This window comes from Penaeus monodon, chromosome 41, assembly GCF_015228065.2.
Source record: "Penaeus monodon isolate SGIC_2016 chromosome 41, NSTDA_Pmon_1, whole genome shotgun sequence".
Taxonomy (NCBI): Eukaryota; Metazoa; Arthropoda; class Malacostraca; order Decapoda; family Penaeidae; genus Penaeus; species Penaeus monodon.
In genome coordinates, this window is record NC_051426.1 from 32,068,355 (window position 1) to 32,085,875 (window position 17,521).

Here is a 17,521-nt window from a genome sequence, read left to right on the forward strand (position 1 = left end):
TCAGTATCAGTTGCTACATCCAAGTGTCAGCGAAAGTATTGAGTGTCAGCTAGCCAGTGTGTCAGGTGTCAGCTCCTGATTCGAGTGTTTTTTTATGTTTCTCTTGTATATATTAGGTAAGGTTGGCTTGGTTGTCGGTACACCTGCTGTGGAGATAAGATAAGGTAGATAAGCGGCCTGTATTTATTTTTTTAAACAATGTTTACTTTTGTTGACCGGGGCGAGGAGAATGAATGAGAGTGGATGAGAGATAGAGGGAAAAGGCGAGTAAGAGAGCACACGAGAGAGCGAGAGAGCGAGAGCAAGAACAAGGGCAAGACAAAGTTAAAGAAAAAAGAGAAGACAGAGAAAGTGTGGGAAGTACTGGTGGAGATAGAGTGGCAGAAACAGAGAATGAGGGGAGGTAGAGAACACAATAAAAATGGAAATAAATAGTATGGAAGAGGGAAAAAAAGAGATAAGAAGGAACGAAAGTTGGGAAAAGTTCGAAACGCTTCTTAAAGGAAAAATGAAGACGGAGCCGCGTGCGTGGTTTTCATGGCGTAGTTTCGAACGCCTCGTCTTTAATTCGTTGTTAAAGGCCCGCCACGTCATCCCATCTTGTCTTTATATTCACTTTGTTTTACATTATTTTACCTTTTCCTTTTCACATTTTTTTGTTTGTTTCTGTTCATATAATTTTGCCGCATAAAAAAGTTATTTTTGTTTTTGGGTTTCAGACGGCCATGATCTTGGGGTTGCCAGTTAGCCATTTTCCATCGTGGTTATTTCGTATATTTATTTGGCTCACCATTACCGTTTTTGAGGGCCAATTTTGATAATGAAAACGTTCTAGCTTATTACATAATTATGTAGTTAATTTAGTGCCAAAGCCCAGCGAGCCTTTGTATTTATTGTTGTTGTTGTTGTTGTTGCAGATACATTTGGTAAAAGCAAATTCATTTGGATAAATTGCCGCCGAAGCAATTTAACGGTGGAGGTTTAAATGGATTTTTTTTGTTTGTCTCTCTCTCTCTCTCTCTCTCTCTCTCTCTCTCTCTCTTTCTCTCTCTTTCTCTTTCTCTCTCTTTCTCTTTCTTCTCTCTTTTCTCTCTCTTTCTCTTTCTCTCTCTCTCTCTCTCTATCTCTCTCCTCCTCCCTCTCTCTCTATCTCTCTCCTCCTCTTCTCTCTCCTCTCTCTCTCTCTCTCTCTCTCTCTCTCTCTCTCACTCTCTCTCTCTCTCACTCTCTCTCTCTTCTTCCTCTCTCTCTTCTCTTCTCTCTCTCTCTCTCTCTCTCTCTCTCCTCTCTCTCTCTCTCTCTCCTCTCTCTCCTCTCTCCATCCCTTTTATTTATTCATAGTATTTTTAGCTTTTTGTGTGCAGGTATAGGTCTGTGCACACGCACACACACACACACACACACACACACACACACACACACACACACACACACACACACACACACACACACACACACACACACACACACACACACACACACACACATTTATATGTATATCTATATACATACATACATATACATTCACACACAGATTGTGTGTGTGTGTGTATTTTATTAATCTTTCTATTTACTCATAGAAATGTATATAGAGTTCCTTGAAGACGAAGATCCTAAAAAGAAAAATCTTGCGACGGGAGTACTGTATCTTGCAACATTTTTACTCCGCAAAATTTCGCTCCGAGGACTAAGTTTGCGGCGATTCATCTCGGAGAAAGAAACACTTAAAGCAGTCCTCCAACTAACTTGAAGCGAAGAAGAAATCTCGGCCTAAGTTTCCTGCCTTAATACGCCCCCTGGTAGTGAGGTTGCAAGCTTTGCAAGAGCGGTTTGCTGAAGGCTTAGGCAATAGAGTCTCATTAAGCGTCGCGATCTTCCTCCTCCTCCCCCGCCCTTTGCTAGTTATTATTTTTAGGGATTGGTTTGCCTCTTTTTTTGTGTGTGATAACGGTTCATTTTCCTGATTGTTAGCGGTCTGTTACGCGTTCTTTTCTTGGTAATTTTGATAGGCCTATTTGTATTGACTTAGTTGTCGTTTGGGCTGTTTCTGAAATGGTTATTAACTTTTCCTAAACTGCCCCTTTTGTCTTTAATAAGCATTAAACAAGTATTCCTTAATTACACCCTTTTGTTATACCTCACAGCTATCCATCGCTAGCTCCTAATTGCCAAATGTCCTCACCTTACCTAGCCTGTAATGTCCTTTTATGGTAACCTTTCCGTAGGCAGTAAAAAGAACATAAATGCCTGCTATCCGGTCCACTGTTCTAACTTTTTTATAGCCATTACGTATCTCATATGAACCCCTCCCCATATACCTTTACTAACTTTAAACTAGCCTGTAACTTTCCCCCTTACGTAGCCGCCCTCCTGTTTCGGTCTCCCCTTTTTCTTTCCTTTTTTCCTTCTTCCCTTCTTCGCTTCCTGCCTTTTCTCCCCCTTCCTCGCTTCCTCCCTTTTTCCCTCCTTCCTCGCTTCTTCCCATTTCTCCTCTTCCTCGCCTCCCTTACAATTCTTCCCTTTCCCATTCCTCCCCAGCCCTTCCTTCTCTTCACCTCTCCCTTCATGCTTATCTTCTCTTCCTTCCTCCCTTCTTCCATCTCCTCATTTTCCGTCCTCGCTTTTCTCTATCCTCCTATCCTCTCATCCTGTCTTCTCTTAATCCCTTCTTCGATTCCCTTCCTCTCCTATTATTTTCCTATCCTCTTCTCCTTCCCCCTTCCCTTCTCTTTCCCTCCCCCTCCCCTCCCCTCGCATCCCCTCCCTTCCCCGTCCCTCCCCTCCCTTCCCCCTTCGATCCTCTTCCCTCCCTTCCCCCCCCCTTCCTCCTCCTCCCCTCCCCCTTCGATCCTCTCCCCTCCCCTTTCGATCACCTCCCCTCCCTTTCCCTCCCTCCCTTCCCTCTATTTATGCCACGGCTGTTCGAGACAAGATGCGGAAGTTTGACCCGGCCGTAGCCTAGGCCTAACCCCGAGCTAGGCTGTAATAAGTAGCTAAGGGAGATTGCAGTCGGTCTAGACTTCCCTTAGGCCTATCAGTTTGCCTTTTTTTAAGGGGAAGGAGAGGGGAGGGTATATTGCGTCGCACCGGAACCAGGAGAGAGTTGCATTATTCATTTACTGTATGTGTGTTGTGCATACATTTTTTGTTATTTTGTTATTGTTTTCTCGTTTTTGTTCTTTCCGTGATGTCAGTTTTTTAGATGGACATGATAAGTTGTAAAGATAATAAAGATAAGATAATAAAGAAGGATTTTTTTATTGGAGTAGTAGTCTAATGGTTATTCAGATAAGAATATCTTTCTATCTTATGTTAATTAGCCGTTGATTGGTTAAAGCGGTATATGTACGTTGTGAATTTCGTTGCTAGCTTATAGGCCTATGCCCTATGTATGTATCTCTTACGTGTAATTATTTTAGATTATATATATATATGTGTATATATATATATATATATATATATATATATATATATATTTGTATTATTTTGTCCCTCCTTTATTTCTCTTTTCCTTTTCTTCTTTATCGTTTTATCGATCTGGAAATTCAATGCGTACTTTCTTAGATGAATATAATGTAAAGTCTGTCCCCTAAAAAAAAACGTTTGGCGAAATCTTCTTACCTGTGTAGGCTAACTGGGCCGTCGGATCGATTAGATTGATTGACAGTCCATGCACTTTCTCCCCGCCCCACGCCCGCCCGCACGCCCGCCCGCCCGCCTGACGCCCGCCCGCCTGACGCCCGCCCGACGCTAAGGTGTGAATTATGTATCGTAGTTGTGAATGGGGCGTTATTGTAGAACTGTTACGTCATCAAATTCTCTGGTGTGGTTACGCGGAATTCCTGGGCGGGAGGGGGAGGGAGGGAGGGAGGGGGGTGGTACCGGGCATTTTGAGTTGCAGTTTTTCTGTTTGTTTATTTAGTTGTTTAGTTATTTGTTTGTTTGTTTATTCATTTTGTGTTAGAAATAGAGAGAGAGAGAGAGGGAGGGAGGGAGGGAGAGAGAGAGAGAGAGAGAGAGAGAGAGAGAGAGAGAGAGAGAGAGAGAGAGGCGAAGGATAGGCAGTAAGGTAAGTTTTCTTATCGTGTTTTAAGACGAAGGGCGGAGGCCTTGAACCCTGTCTCCGTCGGTCTTCGTTGTCTTTGTGGGCGTGTCTTGCCTCCCCCTCTCTCTGTCTATCTATCAGTCTGCCTATTTATCCATCTATCTGTATCTATCCCTCCCTCCCCTCTCTCTCTCTCTCTCTCTCTCTCTCTCTCTCTCTCTCTCTCTCTCTCTCTCTCTCCTCTCCTCTCTCTCTCTCTCTCTCTCTCTCTCTCTCTCTCTCTCACACTCTCACTCTCACTCTCACTCTCACTCTCACTCTCTCTCTCTCTCTCTCTCTCTCTCTCTCTCTCTCTCTCTCTCTCTCTCTCCCCTCTCTCTCTCTCTCCCCTCTCTCTCTCACTCTCTATTACTGCCTCCCTTTCGCTCTTTACTCTTTACTTATATAGGCTTATGTGAGTATTTTATGTGTGTTTATGTATATGTGTACATGTATACATGTGAGCGTACGCGTGTGGACAAATGAGGCCACTTGAATGCTTTTCAGCCACACTTTCCCCTTTCCTTTTCCCCTCATTCTTGCTCTGACCCCTCACGTTCTCCTTGCACTCTTACATTTCTCTGACCTTTTATCGTTATCTTTTGTGTGTTCTCAATCTCTCTTTCTAGCCCCCCCCCCCTCCCCAGTTTCTCTCTATCCTTAACTTTTTTTTCTTTTTCCTTCAGTTTCTCTTCCGCCCCTCCCCCCTTCTCTTATTTCTCTCTGCTTATCTGTCTCACTGTTTGTCTGTCTCTCTGTCTCACTCTGTCTCTCTCTCTGTCTCTCTCTCTCTCTCTCTCTCTCTCTCTCTCTCTCTCTCTCTCTCTCTCTCTCTCTCTCTCTCTCTCTCTCTCTCTCTCTCTCTCTCTCTCTCTCTCTCTCTCTCTCTCTCTCTCTCTCTCTCTCTCTGCCTTCTGGTATTTACAGTGACCCAGTATCAGTCCTGATTTTTCTTGTCGCCTGCCCTTTATCGGGTGTTGCTTTCGGCTTTCGCTTTGTTTTCCTTCACCCCTCCCTCCCCCCCCCCTCCTTTTTTGTCTTCTTGTCTTTGGTGTGGAGACATTTAGCTCTCTTGTTGGTCTGTCAAGGGCGCCAAGGAAAGTGTGGCGTGTGGGTGGGTGGGCGGACACTAAACGGAAGGGGTGGGGTGTGACGGGGGGTGGGGTGGGGGGTCGGGGTAGGTGGGGGGTGGGCCCGTGTCTTGAGGTCTTTAACTCTTCGGTGTTTATCTTTTACTCCTTTTTTTGGGGGGTTGTTTGTTTGTGTTTGTTTGTCTGGCTTCGCTTTTGCCTTCTGTCACCGCTCTATATCTGTTCTCTCTCTCTCTCTTTCTCTTCTCTTCTCGTCTCTTCTCTTCTCTTCTCTTCTCTTCTCTTCTCTTCTCTTCTCTCTCTCTCTGAATCCCCCCTCCCTCCCTCCCTCTCTCTCCCCCTCTCTTCCTCTCTCCCTCCCCCCCTCCCCCCACTCTCTTGTTTTTGTTTCTCCACTTTCACCCCGCGCCCCATGTCAACATTCTAACCTTGTTGCACAAACGTTGCTGTTGTCCTTCGGCGTTGCAACTCACGCTGTATATGGAGGTGGACAGGCTTCGGTATCTGTTGCAGCCTGGCTCCTTTCGCCTACGCCTCCTCCTCTCTCCGTCATTTCCTTCGTAAATACTTCTTCTTCGTCTCCTCCTCCTCTTCCTCCTCCTCCTCCTCCTCCTCCTCCTCCTCCTCCTCCTCCTCCTCCTCCTTCTCTTCCTTTTCCTCCTAGTCCTACTCCTCCATCTACTCTTCCTCCTCCTCCTGTCCTCCTCTTAATCCTCCCTTCCCTCTCCTTCTTTCCTGTCCTACTCATTCTCCTCCTCTTCCTTCTCGCCCCCCTTTCCTCCTCTCCCTCCTCCGCCCCCCCCCCTTTCCTCCTCTCCCTCCTCCTCCTTCTACTCCTCCTCCCTCTACCTCACAATCGCTTGTGTCGACTTCGCGCTTTTCTTTTGACTTTCATTTGCTCTGCTCGCCTTTTTACTGCACATACACGTTGCAGCGTTGCACGAAATTGATCACCCTCTCGCGGACAACGCTTTGCTCTTTGCACTCTCTCCTTTCCGTTATTGCAAGTGGCGGCCGATGGTGCGGTAAATTGCAAGGAAGGGTTCTCGACTTCTGGGCTTCCTTCGTTGCAAGGAGATTGCCAGGGAGGGGGGAGGGGCCGAGGGGAGTAAGGGGGTGGATAGGAGGGTAAAAGTAAGGGAAGGGGGGATGGGTGAAGGAGGGGGGGATGAGGGAGAGGGGGGGATGAGGGAGAGGGTGGGTAGGTCAGGTGTATTCCCCCCCCCCCACCTGCTTTACTTCCCTCTCCTCCCTTGCTCTCACCCCCTTCCCTTCCTCGCCCTCCCCAACCTCTTTCCTCCCTTCCCCTCTCCTCCCTTCCCCTCACCTTCCCTCTTCCTCTTCCTCCCCCCTCTCCTTCTTCTCTAAATGGCGCTGTCCCTCAATGAAACGTATTATTTCCTGCGGCATCTTTTCACGAGAGGGTTTTCGTAGCAACAGGTGTTGGCCAAATTCTCTCTCTCTCTCTCTTTCCCTCTTCTTTTTTTCTTTCCCTTTTTTTCCTCCCTTCTGTCTCAGTTACTCCCCTCCTTGCGTGTCCCTTCTCCACCTCCCTTCTCCTTCTCCTTCTTTCTTCTCCTTTCTCATCTCTCTCATCATCCTTTCGTTTCCTTCTCCTTTCTTCCAATTCTCTCTTCCCTTTCCCATTCCCCCTTCCTCCACACTCACCCCCTCTCATCCTCTTTCCCATCCCCCATACTCCTCCTCCTCCCCATCCCCTATTTTCCTCCTCCTCCTCCGTATCCCCCATTCTCCTCCCCCTCCCCCTCCCCCACTCTCCTCCCCCTCCCCCTCCCCCACTCTCCTCTTAACAGCATCATCTCTAGACATCCTCCATTATTCTTTCATCCGAGAAGAATCGTCAGCAGATGCTTGATTGATGCTGCGACATGTTGATGCTGCGTTGGGAGAAAGGAAGAGGGAAGGAGAAAGGGAGAGAGGGAGAAGGAGAGGGAGAGGGAGAGGGAGAGGGGGAGAGAGAGAAAAGGAGAGAGCGAGAGAAAACGAGAGCGAACGGCGTCTAATTCCCTTTATTAGATAAATATGATTTATTCTTTAATTTATTCTTCGTACACTTGTGTGGGAGTTACTCAATCGTATTTCTCTCTCTCTTTCTGTCTCTCCCTCTCTCTCTCTGTCTCTCTTTCTCTCTCTCTGTCTCTCTCTCTCTCTCTCTCTCTCTCTCTCTCTCTCTCTCTCTCTCTCTCTCTCTCTCTCTCTCTCTCTCTCTCTCTCTCTCTCTCTCTCTCTGTTTTCTCTGCCGGTTGTTCTTCTGCATCGTAGGTTATTCATGAGAATATGATCATTCATCTGTATTATGTCAACAGCTGTCTGCGTTGCTGTTTGTATTATGCGTTGTGTCTGTTTGGGAATCCGCCTGTTGTGATTGCATTTTTCTTTCCTTTTCCTTTTCTTTTCTCTTTGTTCTTCCTCGCGTTTATATATATTTCAATTTTTATAATCTCTCCCTTATGTGTTCGTTTCAGGGATGTGTCTTATCTGTTTTTTTTTTTTGTGTGTGTATGATTGTTTGTTTGTCTGTCTGTTTGTTAGGTTCTGAGTGAGTTTTGTTTGTTTTCATGTTTATTTATTTGTTTTATGTTTATTTGTTTGATCGGGTTTTTGTTTCATCTTCTATAAACATCAACGATTCCCTTCACGTAAATCAAAGAGTTGGCGCGATTGTCCATTCCTCCCTCGCTGATCTCGTCATCTTTTTTGCAGTGCCATTAAATCGCCCTTAATTACCCCTTCTTCACTTTGCCCGTTTTCTCCGAGTCCCTTTCTCTTCTCTTCCGTCATCCCCTTTGCCTATTACTTCCCTCCTTCGTTACCGCATTTTCTCCGTCCTAAGTGCGCCGGGGACGTCACTCAAGCGTGTCAGAATGAGGGAGAAAGGGAAAGGGGAAGGAGAGGGCGAAGGAAGGAGAGGGAATGGGAAGGAAGAGATGACGTCGAGGAAGAGAGAAGGAAGAGAGGAAGTGGGAAAGAGGAAAGGAGGGAGAAGGAGGATTGGGGGAAGAAAAGTAGAAAGGAGATTGAGAGAGAGATAGGAAAGGAGGAAGGAAATAGGGCAAGAGGGAGAAAAGAGGGGAATGGCATGGGAAGAGAGAAAGAGGGAGAAGATGGAAAAGGGAAGAAGCAAATAATAATTGCGTGGCTTCATCCTGAAATCGTTAACTGAGAATTGAACTGATAAAAATGAATAGAAGAAACGATTCGGCAAAGTAGATGACTTGCTGCCCACCTATAAGCTTGCTGCAGAATACAACCGAAGCACGAGAATGGAGCACAGCGCCACAGCACGGAATAAAGATGAAGAGCGGCGCCGTAACAGGGGACTGGGATGAAGCACGGAGCGATAATAGGGAGTAAGGGAGAGATACTCTGGAACTTCTCGGCAGTGTAGCGACGCGTCGCTGGTTCGGAACCGCATTGGCAAGGGCTCTGGGCCGGAACCGGTTCGCGGTGGCAACGGCTGCCGCGAGGAGGTTGCAAACTGCCTCGGAACAAGGCTGGTTTCCGGAGGTTGCAAACTGCCTCGGAACAAGGCTGGTTTCCGGAGGTTGCAAACTGCCTCGGAACAAGGCTGGTTTCCGGAGGTTGCAAACTGCCTCGGAACAAGGCTGGTTTCCGGAGGTTGCAAACCGCCTCGGAACAAGGCTGGTTTCCGGAGGTTGCAAACCGCCTCGGAACAAGGCTGGTTTCCGGAGGTTGCAAACCGCCTCGGAACAAGGCTGGTTTCCGGTTCAAGAAGGGGCGGGGCAAGGGGGAGGGGCGAGGTTGAGGGGTGGGTGTTGTGGGGAGGGGGGGGCAAGAGGGGGAGGTTGAGGGGGGGAAGGGTCGGGGCATGGGGGGTAGTGTAGGTTGAGGGGCGGGTGCTGTGGGGAAGGGGGCGGGGCCAGGGGGAGAAGGCGGGGGCAAAGGGGGGGGAGGCGAAGGTTGAGGGATGGGTGTTGTGGGGGGAAGGGGCGGGGCAAGGGGGGTGTTGTGGGGGGAAGGGGCGGGTCATGGGGAGTAGCGTATGTTGAGGGGCGGATGTTGTGGGGAAGGGGCGTGGCCAGGGGGAGAAGTAGGGGCAAGGGGGGGTGTAGGCGAAGGTTGAGGGGTGGGTGTTTGGTGGGGGGGTAAGGGGCGGGGTCTTGGCGTATTGAGCTGTTGGTTTGAAGTTTTATTTTTTGTCTTTTGCCTTTCTTCAGTCTGATTTTCTGTCTCGTGTGTATTTTCTCGTTCAATTCGTGCGTCTGGTGCGAGTTGTCTGTTTTCGCGCTTTTGTTATTGACTCGTTTGTTTTTTTCTTATTTGATCCTGCATCCCTTCCTTCTCCCTTCTCTTTTCTCCCCTCCTTCCTTTTCCTCTTCCGTCCCTCCCTTTTCCTTCTTTCCTACCCTCCTTTCTATCTTATCATCATCCCCCTTCCTTCCTTCACATCGTCACCCCTTCCCTCTCCCCATCTTCTCTCATTCCTCGGCAACCTTCCCTCCGTCCGTCCGTCCCTCCCTCCCTCCCTCCCTCCCTCCCTCCCTCCCCCCCTCCTTCCCTCCCCCCCTCCCTCCTTCCCTGACCCGCCCACACATGCACACTTGGGCTACGCACTCACGCGACAGTCATATCCGACGTCACTAAAGGCGGGAGATTAATGACCAATCAAAATTCATGGAAGGCTCGGCTAGTCAAAGCGTTGATTGGCTGTAACTCTGTGTCGAGGGGCGTGGTTGATGGAGCCGTTCGACCAATCATGGTGATCGTGGAAATTCGAGAGAGAAAAAATAACGGGAAGAATGGAAGTAGAAGAAAAGAACAATTAAGATATAAGATTACCTCTATAGTAAGTAGTAATGGAGGAGTATGGGGAGAGGAGAGAGAGGGGAACATGGATCATAAATAGATATAGGAACATAGTGAATTACTTAGACCAAATGATAGATCCCATATATAAATAAGTGTATTTATTCATTCATTTATTCATTCACTCATTCATTCATTCATTCGTTCATCCTTACAAGGGCGGCATCAACGGGGGGAAATCGGACCTTCGTTTCCCTGCCTCGCGTCCCATTTTACGCCTCGTCTTCTCACGTCGTTTTTCCTTTTTTTCCCTTTTCTTTTCTTTTTCCTTCCTTTTCTTTTTCCTTCCTTTTCTGTTTCCTGTCTTTCACGAGCGGTAAATATCCTCCGTAACTGATGACCAGACTGAATAATGTATCTAAAAGCCATCGCTACTTTCTCTTTTCGTATGTAAAAGAGAGAGTGTGATTAAGCTTTATTCTGAGCCATTAAGCATTTTCATTGCTGGACAAAAGGGGTGTAATAGGAGGCCCGGAGAGGGGAAGGAGGTAGGGGGAGAAGAGGGGAGGGGAGGAGAAGAGGAGAGGAGAGGAGGGGAGAGGAGAGGAGAGGAGAGAAGAAGAGAGGAGAGGAGAGGAATGGGAGGGGAGGAAAAGAAGAAGAGGGAAGGGGAAAGGGAGGGGGGGGGAAGGAGAAGAAGAGGGACGGGGAAGGGATACGAGGGGAGGGGAGGAAGGATAATAAAAAGGAAAGAGGAATAGAGGAAAAGGGGAAGGGGAAGGGGAGGAGGAGAGGGAGTAATAGCGTCTTAGATTTGGCGAAAAAAAACGTGTTAGAACATATATCACCGCAAATGAATTTGGCAATTTTTTTTTCTTTGTTTCTCTGCTGTGTTGGGGCGAGGGAGGAGGGGATAGGGGGGAGAAAGGGAGGGGTTTATAAAGAACATAAAAAAATGATTCTATTTCAGGGATCTTTATATCTAGTCGAACTTTACTGACTCATTCTTATCCCCAGTATCCCTATCTCTCCTATTTTTTCCTTCCTGTTTCATGTGGGTCTCATTTTCGAGGATATCCGAGCTTGGGTGGAATTATTGTGAGCTTGAATGATTACATAGATGGGTATTATTCATCATACATATAATGCACGGCTACGTACACGCGGTGTGATGTATCTGAAAGCACCAGGTTATTCGGAGATGAAAAGAGAAGAAAGACAGAGGAGAAAGAAGGAAAAGAAAAAGAAAAAGGAGAAGGAAAAGAAGAAAAAAATGAAAAGAAGAAGAAAAAGAAGGAAAAGGAGAAGGAGAAAAGCGAAAGAAATAGAAGAAAAAAGGAAAAGAAGAAGAAGAAGAAGAAGAAGAAAAAAAAACAGGAGAATAAGCCACCAGATAATCTCCAACCGACGGCATTGTACGTGGTAAACAAGGACAAACACAAGCCGGGGACAATAGCTGGGACAATGCGGCCAGTCAACACGCTGGGACAAAGCCATGGGGCAGCGGGATGGCCAGGGAGGGACAGGGCGGGGACGGAGGGGGGGAGGGGGAGGGGGAGAGAGAGGGAGGAAAGGGATGAGGGAGGGGTGGGGGTGGAGAGAGGGGCAAGATGGAAGGTAGGAAGGAAGGAAGGAGAGAGGGAGAGAGAGAGTGAGGGAGAGAGAGAGTGAGGGAGAGAGAGAGTGAGGGAGAGAGAGAGTGAGGGAGGGAGGGAGAGTGAGGAAGATAAGATGTAAGGAAGGAAGGGGAAGAGAGAAAGAGAGAGAGAGAGGGTAGGGACGGACAGACAGACAGACAGACAGATAGACAGATGGGGGGACATAGAGTTATGGGTGGGGCAGATGGCGAGTTGGGTGGGTAGGCCTATGTAGGAAAGAGAAGGTGGAGCGAAAGAAGGAATAGCAGGAGACAGACAGGCGCAAGATTTTTTTTTTTTAATCGTTACTGTTGTATATTATTATTATTACTATCATTATCACTATTATTATATTATTACCACATTTAGTGTAATGATGTTAGCAAGAATGTTTTGACTATATTAATACTCTGTTAAGAAAATAATCTTAGATTTTTTTTCGCTAATGGCTATAATTGATGAAATAATGAATAGTAAGTTATACTGTTAGTCATATAGTTTTTATTTCATCATTACCATCCCTTTCATGACTATCGAAACCAATTTGCTAATTAATTACGTGACTAATTAATGGTATTATCCCCCTTTGGCAAAACATCATTCCTAGTTTTCTTTGAAGATTCCGTGAACAAAGACGAAAGATCAAAGTTGTTCATCTTTCTATAAATAGTTCAGCCCCCCCCCCTCTTACTCCCTCATCCCCCCACCCCTCCCCAACCCCCAACCCCCCCTTTTCTCCCACAAGGGGTTTGGTGACGGAAGTTGGAGAGACTTTGCGGGAAATCAGAGATCAAAGGAGTGCTGCATGAAGGGGCGAAGTGGATTACAACGGGTGGTGGTATTTTTTATTTTATTTATTTATTTATTTATTTATTTATTTATTTATTTATTTATTTATTTATCTATTTATGGTAAGGGGGAGTTTGTTTATTTATTCGTTTGTTTGTTTATTTACTTTGTTGTTTAGCCCTATTTGTATTAGATTTTTTTTTTTTCTTCTAAGAACGGGATTGTTGCGTTGAGGTGACGCAGCTGATGCTGGTGTGTCGTGTCTTTATTCTCTCTCTCTCTCTCTCTCTCTCTCTCTCTCTCTCTCTCTCTCTCTCTCTCTCTCTCTCTCTCTCTCTCTCTCTCCTCTCTCTCTCTCTCCTCTCCCTCTCCCTCTCTCCCTCTCTCTCCCTCTCTCTCTCTCTCCCTCTCCTTCTCCCTCTCCTCTTTCCCTCCTCCCTCCCTCCCTCCCTTCCTCCCTTCCTCCCTTCCTCTCCCTCATCCTCTGTCTCCACCACTTCCTCTTCCCCTCTTCCCTCTGTCTCTCTTTCTTCTGTCTCACACCCTTCCCTTGCCTCTCCCTTCCCATGATCAACTACCTGTTATTATCGTGGGCAGTTTGAGGGCACTGTACCCTCGGGTTGAGGGTGGGTGGGGGGGGGGTGAAGGGAGAGTGGGTTAAGGCTGTGGCTGGGTAAGTCATATTGTCTTGCCCGAGGAAAGGGGAGAAGGTGGGGGAGGAAAAGGGTGGGGAGGGGAAGGGGGAGGGGGGAGGGGAAGGGGAGGGTATAGGTAAACAATACGGTTCTCGGGGGGTGGGCCCATGGGGGGTGGGTTCTTGGGGGAGGTGAGGGGGAAGGGAGGCGGTCGTGCCCCTCATTCGCTGCTCCTTTGCGTCATCGCTAGACCTTCTGTCTCTCTCTCTCCCCCTTCCCCACTTCTCCTTTCTGTCTCCTTCTTTCGTCTTCCTCTCTTCCTGTCCACCCATTTGATCCCTTTCCTCTTTCTCCCTCTTCCCCTTTTCCTTCCTTTACCCTTTTCCGCCCCCCTTTTACCTCTTCCCACCCTTTCCTTCCCTTCACTCCCCACCAACCCCTTTCCTGCCCCCCTACCCACCCTTTCTATCTTAACTGCCCACTCTCTCCTTTCCTCCGCGCCCACGTCTTCCTTCCATCCCTCCCCGCCCCCCGTTCTATCTTCCCCACTTCCTCTCTTCCCCCACCCCTCTCTTCCCCCACCCCCTCTTTTCCCCCACCCCCTCTCTTTCCCCACCCCCTCTCTTCCCAAACTGCTCCTCCCCCTACCCCCTCTCTTCCCCCACCCCCTCTCATCCCCCTGTGTTCCCCCCCTGTGTTCCCCCCCCATCGCTCCCGGCAAACCCACTTCTGGCCGAGTCGCCTGTGACGTAGGCGAGTCTGATGCCCGACCGAAGCCCGTGAGACGCACGACGCGCCTTTGACGCACTTACGCCGAGGCGACCCTTGGGGACGGCGGCGGCGGGGGGGCGGGGAGGTGGTGGAGGGAGGGGAGGGAGGTTTGGGGGGGTAGCGTTGGGAGATGTTTGTGCCGCTGCTGGGTGGCTGGGGTTTCTCCCTGCGCTCTGTCTCTCTCTTTCGCGTGTCTGTTGCCTTTCTCAGTCTGATTTCGTATTTTCTTTCTTTCTTCGCTCTTGTGTTTTTGCTCGTTTGTTTTTGTGTCTCTTTATTCCAGTTTTTTTTCCACCCTCTACTTCCCTTTTTCTTCTTGTTCATTACCAATCCCTTCTTCCCTCCATCCTACTCCTATCTTTCTCTTCTCGTCCATTACCCACCCATTCCCCTTCCCCCTTTGTTTTTCACTCACCTCCTCCTCCCTTTCCCCCTTCTTTCCTTCCCCTCCCCCTTCTTCCCCCCTTCCCCTCCCTCCTTCCCTCTCCTTCCTTCCTTCCTTCCCTCTCTTTCCCTCCCTCCTTCCCTCTCCCTCCTTCCCTTTCCTTCCTTCCCTTCCCTCTCCCTCCTCCCCCTTCTCCCTCCCCCCCTCTCCCTCTTCTTGCCCACTGCCCTGCCTCCTCCCCCCTTCTCCCTCCCCCCCTCTCCCTCTTCTTGCCCACTGCCCTGCCTCCTTCTCCCTATCATCCGCGTATCATGTAAACAATACGGGTCGGGGAGGACAGCTTGACATCGTGCAGGGCGAAGAAAGGAGAAAGGAGGGAAGGGGAGAGATCGCCTGTTCTGCTTTGCTCTTTTCGGAAGAGGGGAGGGAAAGATAGGCGCGGAGGAGGGGAGGGAAAGATAGGCGCGGAGGAGGGGAGGGAAAGATAGGCGCGGAGGAGGAAAAGGTGGAAGTGGAGGAGGCGCAGGAGACGGAGAAGATGAAGAATAAGGCGGAGGTGAAGGTGGATGAAGGAGGAGAAGATAGGAAAAGGACGTTAGATGGGAGGGAGGGAGAGAGGAAGAAGTGGGGGAGAAGAGAAAGGAAAAGAGGATGACGGAAGAATGAAGAGAGGAAGAAGAAAAGCGAAGGAAGGACTGGAGGAAAAATGGAGAGGAGGAGGATGCCGGAAGGAGAAATAGAGCCAAAAAAGGAAGAGGAGAAAGGAAAGATAGACGGAAGGAAAAAGGATGGGAGGAGGAAGGAAAGTAGAAGAAAAGGCCGAGGGAAGAAGGAGGGGAAGGAGAGGAAGGAAAGCCGAATGAGAGGAAGAAGAAGGTTTAGCGATTTAGAGAAGGAGTTGAAGATAAAGCGAAAGAAAGAAGGAGAGACGCGGGAAAGAGGATAACGGAAGGAGGGAGAGAGGGAGGAGAGAAGCGAAAGAGGGAGGGAAGGAGAAGAAGAAAAAGCGAAAGAAAGAAGGAGAGACGCAGGAAAGAGGGCAACGGAAGGAGGGAGAGAGGGAGGAGAGAAGCGAAAGAGGGAGGGAAGGAGAAGAAGAAAAAGCGAAAGAAAGAAGGAGAGACGCAGGAAAGAGGATAACGGAAGGAGGGAGAGAGGGAGGCGAGGAGAAGCGATCTCATTCTGCGAAGGTCTTAGCGCGGGGTTTCCTCCTTGAAGGCTTCGCTGCTTCGCTCCGAGGAGGCCACAAATGGCGGGAGGAGGAGGAGGAGGAGGTTTCGTCTGTTGTTCAGGGAGGTTTCCTTTCGTCCTTTTATTCTCAATTTTCCGCGTTGTTATTGCATTCTCTGGCGATGTTTTTTTTTTTTTTTTTTTTTTTTTTTTTCCCCGGTTTTTAAATTTTCTACGTCCTTTTGTCTCCTTATCGTTATTCCCTGCTTTGTTCGTTCGTCAAATTGTTTTTTCCTTCTTTATTTTCTAGTTTTTTTTATGTTCGTTTCAGTTTGTATCGTATTTCTATCTTTTTTTGAGTTTCCTTTGATGTTGTGATCGTCCTTATCATCATCTCATTATTACGGTTTTTCTTCTTTTTCATTTTCGTCCGATCTATTCTCTCTCTCTCTCTCTCTCTCTCTCTCTCTCTCTCTCTCTCTCTCTCTCTCTCTCTCTCTCTCTCTCTCTCCTTCCTTATTCTCCTCTCGTCATTGGCGTCTTATTTTTCTCTGTATTCGTACACCGTCTTTATTTCCTATTGGCTTTTTCTTTTGTTCCCTTCTTTATCTCAGTTTTTCTCTTCGTGTATTAAAAAAAAAACATTGGATTTTTTTTATTTATCCTTTGTTTTGGTTTAGTTGTAATTTGAGACGCCATTGTCCTATCTCTCTTCTTCCCCTCCTTCTTCTCTCCCTTCGCTTCCATTTTGTCTTCTTTTCTCTGATATACATCAACCTCTTCCTTTTCTCTATTTCCTCTATTTTGTGTGTTTTTTATATATTTTTTGTATCTGAGTTTCTCTTATTTATTTTTTTTTTCTCTTCCTCATTTTTCTTTTTTTCTCCTTTATTTCTTTCGCCGTATATCCTTTCTTCCTTTCTTTCCTTATCTTCGTCCGATTCTTCTCCGTCGTTCTCCATCCTCTCCTCCTCTCCCTCTTTCTCGCTCTGCTCCTTTTGTCTTGTTCCGCCTCCTCCTCCTCCTTTGCATCCCTCTCTCTTCCTCCTCTTCCGTTTCGTGTTACTCCTTCCCCTCCTCTTCCTCCTCCTACTTCCCTCCTTCCTCTCTTTCTTTTTTCCCATCTCACCTTCCTTCCCTTTTTCCCCTTTCCTTGTCTTATTTTTTTTTATCTGCCTTCTCCTCCTCCATTTGTCTCATCCGCATTTTCGTCCTCCTTTGCTTTCGTCCTTTCCTTTTCCTCTTCCCCTTCGCCTCCCCTCCCCTTCTCCTTTTTCTTTTCTATCTTGTTCTTTATCCTTTTCCTCCGTCTTTTCTTCTCCCTCTCCCTCCTCCACGTCTTCCTTGACGCCGTCCCTATCCTTCCCTCTCATCCTCCCCATGTCTTCTCTCTCGCCGTCCATTTCCCTCTCTACCCCCTCTTCCCTTCCCTCTCTTCCTCCTTCCCTCTCTTCCTCCTTCCCTCTCTTCCTCTTCCACGTCTTTCCTGTCGCCGCCTTCTTCCTTTCTTCCCCCTCTTCCCCTTCTTTCTCTCTTCCTTTTTTTCTCTTCCTCTTTCTTCTCTTCCTCTTCCTTCTCTTCCTCTTCCTTCTCTTCCTCTTCCTTCTCTTCCTTCTCCATGTCTCTCCTCGCCGTCCTTCTCTTCCGCTTCCTCTCTTCCTTCTCTTCTTCTTCTTTCTCTTCCTCTTCCTTCTCCATGCCTCCCCAGCTGCCGTCCTTCTCCTCCTCTTCCCCTTCCCCTCTCTCCCTCCTGCATGTCTTCCCTGTCGCCGTCCTCCCCCCCTCCCCCTCCCTCCCCCCCTCCACCGTCGGCAGTCACAGCCTCGCCTCAGTACTGTGTATGCTCAGGGACAGGGAGATGTGCCTGTACAGGGGCCGTGAACGCTGCGGAATACTGGCGGGTGCGGGGTTTGCATACACGCATATGTTTAAATATACTCACCCGCGAGTCGAGATACACTGTGCATGCACGCGGACTCGCACATGTGTGTGTGTTTGTTGGTAGACATGTGATAACGCATGGGAAGCGCGTACATTGTACAAGAATAGGCGTACATGCATTATGTTGCACCCACAGGATCAAAGGCGCGCAGACGCACAAGTAGAGACATACAAGCACACATACAGGCGCGCGCGCACATGCAAACACACACACAGGGGTGGAAAGGGTT